The following is a 4,121-nucleotide window of genomic DNA, read 5'->3' as shown; positions in this document are numbered from 1 at the left end:
ATCAAACTATTTCTTGGCGACTGGTTTCTAACTGATTCTTTTGTAAAAACACAGGGGAAAAAAAAAATTTCTGCGTAATAGAAACATTGATTAGTACAGTTTAGAGATTTAAAAAAAAAAATGAAAAAATTGGTTGTCTGTAAATTCGGTTTACGGACGATAGTTTAACGTGATAACGTCATAACAAAACATTGATGAAATGATTGCATACTTTAGGAATAAAATTGTATCATTTTTATTTCAATAATAAAAAAATAAATACTTGAAATTATACTAGTAATCAAATTTTTAAAATGCAAGAATAATTAACCTTTATTGCCGAAATTGTTGTTGTAATAAACAATGAAAACCACATTAACTTTTCACTTCACTTTATAAACAGTCGAGTGGAAGAGAGAGAGATGCGGCGCAAGCGTACAATGAGCGTAACGGGACACAGCGTAACGGAACAATGTGCGTAACGGGACACTTTTTCGTGCGTGAAGCCGGCGTTCATTGATTTATTTGACGTTATCACGTCAAAAAATAAATAAATAAATAAATAAAACGAGTTTACGCATGTGAGCGTATATGTCTGGATAGTGAAAAAGGGCCAACAATGCACATGTGTGTTAACTCGACACTGCATCGTGCTGTGTTTCCGAGGGATGTTCTTATCCTCTTCGAATTAAACACAAGCTCTTGTTCGTTTAAGGGGATGCAGGGAGTTGCTGCTATGGGAGGCAGTTAATCGTGGTGGGGCGGCGTAATTAAAATAAACAGCCTTACTTGGGTATGGGCGTCTTTCTTTCTCCTTCTTTCTAGCTTTAACTCTCGTTCTCTCTTTCCCTTACTTTTTTCTATTTCTACCTTTCTCTCTTCCTCTGTTTCTCTCTCTATTACTCCCTCTCTTTATAATTTTTTTTCTTTTACTATTCCTCTGTCAGTTTCTCTATAACTTAACCTCTTTTTCCATTTCCTTTTCTCTCTGTCTGCAAGGATAAGTCCCCGTTCCTAAAGAGACCAACAAAAATTAGCTTCTTTTTTTTTCTCCGTGTTGCTGGCCATACTCCAACACATGTTTGCTTATTCAAGTCGATGTCTAGTGTCCAATGACCTTTTCTTTTTTCTTCCCGGTCACTAGTGGCATTGAATATATATAATATATGTTATATATATCTTCAATGCTCGTGGTTTCGTCAAAAACATATTTTTTAAGCGTTCATCATTGACTTGTGGTCATTTTAGGGCGTTACCAGTTTCCAGTTTATCCAATGATAAGTTTCGTTTGAGTGTTCGAACATTTGCGATCTCCAGACATCCAGATGTTTCGCGGGCTTTTTTTTTTTTTTTTGGTCGCAGGCTAGATTGCAAAGATGTAGCTACCTAACCCTTAGCTAAGGTCGAAAAAAAATTCTCTTACAGCACGCACGTTAAGTGACAGTCGGAAAAGTGATACGCACAGCTCTAAAATCGTTAGGTCAGTTTTTGGCCTGTGTTTGCACCGAAATGTTCAACCCTTATGTTCCTGCTGAACAACATTTGCAGCCGAACTCCCACCTCTCAGATCGTATTTGCTCTGCAAACTTAGCGTGCATCGTTAAGGGGGTGCCTCCCATTTCATGTAGCTAACCTAACCTAATTGACCATTAGTTATCATGAGATGTCCAAAATAGACATTCACGGACACTCCTCTAAAAACAATTACAAACAAATACCGTTGCCTTGTTTATGGTCTTTCATTTTATCAACACCGCCATATTTATTTACAATGAACCAAAAAAAAACCGAAGATGCAGGATCGGGCGTTTGGCTCTCTCGTCTGTGAAAAGAAGGCTTCCCGTTTCTTTGTGTCTTCAACCTTGCCTCCCCCTCCCCGCCCCCTCAAAAAAAACAGTTGTCTGCTACATTAACATTGCCGACAAAAATGATTGTTTCTGAAACCAATAAAATATTTTAATATAATTCATGAATTTCTTGTAGAATCATAAAATCTGGTGGTTGGATGTTATGTGTAGTGTGAGTAGATTAAATACAAATTTAGTAATTTTAAGACATTTTTTTCTCTGGCTATTCTGAAATCCTAGAGTGTCTCCCCTCCGAGGTGAACCTGTGGATCCGCCACTGTGGTGACGTCATCTCGATCAGGGAGACGTGAATAATTGACAACCGCTCCTGTCACTCTCGTCACGTCTCACCAGAAGAAAGAGGAAATACGGTCAGACACATGAGGGCGCACAGCCATGTGAAAAATAGAACGGATCGAGTGAAGGGAAAGCTGGCGAAGAGGGTGGGGGTCATCCGTGAACGATTTTTTTTGTGTGTGTGTGTGTGTGTGACTGCACTGCAAATTTTTGAAGTGAAAACTTCTATGGGAAGGTTTGGATAGGGAGTAAATTCATGTAAGTCGTCATCGACATGGTCACGTGACGTGTTAACGATAACAATGTATCTGTTCCTATTAGTGTTCAAATTGTGTTTTTGTTCCATTTTTATTTTAAATCTTAAGTATACGCATACTGTGCAGTAAAAAGTGAGTATAAAATATTTAAATATTCTCATATAGATAAATAGTTTGAAAAGCGAAAAAAAAGGAGTCGTTGTAGCAAAATAACCTAAAAATTAATAACAACATTTTTTTAATACCTACCATTACTATGCAATGCGTATTTTATAGTGATTTAGGAGTTATTTTACAAACGTGATAAAACAATTTTGTTGTGTGATGATATTTTTTTCCTAAAAATTGCGAAAAAGTCTCTGATTTTAATCAAAAATAATTTTCCTATGTTACACAATTATATTTTACAAAGTTAGTATTTCTTATTTCAATTTATATTTGTATTTTCTTAAATCTAGTATTAATATTAATAATAGTTACTTCTATTATTATTAATGCTATCCTTTTAAGTACATATATGAAAAAAATGTTTGTTTATAGTTATAAGTTTTCACTTCTGTCGGCAGTCCTCATGACTGCTTTGAATTTTTTTTTTGTTTTGTTTTTTAAATATAGCATATATTTGTAAAAAAAAATAAGTTTACATTTACATGAAAACAACTTCCAAACCCAATTGGATAGCAGAGCTATTTTTTTATTATAATATATTTCAGTGCTAATCTTTATTTATATGTTGGCAACATCTTTGTTTAACAATACTCCACGATGGCAATTTTTTTTTCTGTACTTACCATCGAGTAACTTTTAGACTTATAAAGCTAAGATTTTGTTTCACTAATTAGCTGATAATCAGGTTGACTTCAACTTTAGAACAAATGCCCAATCCATAGAAAGTATTGCTTTCGTGTAAAGAAGAAGACTATTGTTTATGTATTTATTTCAGGAAATTTCATAAATTATTGTACTAAATCGCTGCTTGGAAATATGTTTTCGAAACAGGCAAGCAGCGCTACGGTGAACAATAGCAGGCTTCTCGAGGGGAAGACAATGCCGATAAAAATTAAAACATAAATTAATCCAACAGTCTGAAAGAGCTTTTATTTCCCCCCCCCCCCCTTTTTTTTTCCCCCATTCAACCAGCATCAATGGTCATAGGGTGAAATATACAACTTTACCACCGAGGAAAATGTTTTATGTGAATATTCCACATTCTCTATTAATTTTACACCCGTCTCATTTTTATCAACTTTCTTTTTTTTCCCTTTTATAACAATGCATGCTACTTAAGTTGTTGTCAAATAATCTTATGATTTCTAAAATTACTTCCATCGAGTAAAATACGTGGATGTTTCTCACTCTGGAATTAACGCAATTAAATGCCATAAAAAATGAAGATAAAAAAAAGGCAATTTTCTTAATGTTCACAAGTCAGGCCGGTAGCAAAGAGCTCTTTTTTTTTTTGTATACGGGTACTTGCACCCTTGTTAGGCCCACCACTAGTTCATCAGAGCCTGGGCCCAGCAATCAAATTTCTGATTCATCTCAGCCTACACCTAGTCCCAGTTCACAGCATACATCTTATAGTACTATCCCAGGCGAGAGACATCAAGAACAAAATCTGACAACTTTCCTTGGTGAAAAAGCAACCGAAGCAGAGATAGTGTGGGCTGCTGATTGCATCTGTACGCATGCTTCAACCCACTCAGGAGCAGCTGTAGTGGAACTTTGTCCACTTATGTTT

The 4,121-nt window shown here is 35.5% G+C and overlaps 1 long non-coding RNA gene across 2 annotated transcripts; it reads left to right on the top strand.

Annotated features, from left to right (window-relative positions):
• The first annotated feature begins 2,088 nt into the window (after nt 1–2,088).
• On the top strand, nt 2,089–3,463 carry LOC134541278 (uncharacterized). 2 transcript variants are annotated; one of them, XR_010076593.1, is made up of 2 exons: nt 2,089–2,381; nt 3,380–3,463. It is a non-coding gene; the product is annotated as an uncharacterized LOC134541278 (long non-coding RNA). The 2 variants fall into 2 exon arrangements; XR_010076592.1 differs by lacking the exon at nt 2,089–2,381 and adding an exon at nt 2,388–2,512.
• The last annotated feature ends 658 nt before the right edge of the window (nt 3,464–4,121 follow it).

Source organism: Bacillus rossius, chromosome 18 (assembly GCF_032445375.1).
Source record: "Bacillus rossius redtenbacheri isolate Brsri chromosome 18, Brsri_v3, whole genome shotgun sequence".
NCBI classification, from domain to species: Eukaryota; Metazoa; Arthropoda; class Insecta; order Phasmatodea; family Bacillidae; genus Bacillus; species Bacillus rossius.
Note: the sequence above shows the minus strand (reverse complement) of the source record. Positions and strands in the feature narration are given on the sequence as shown.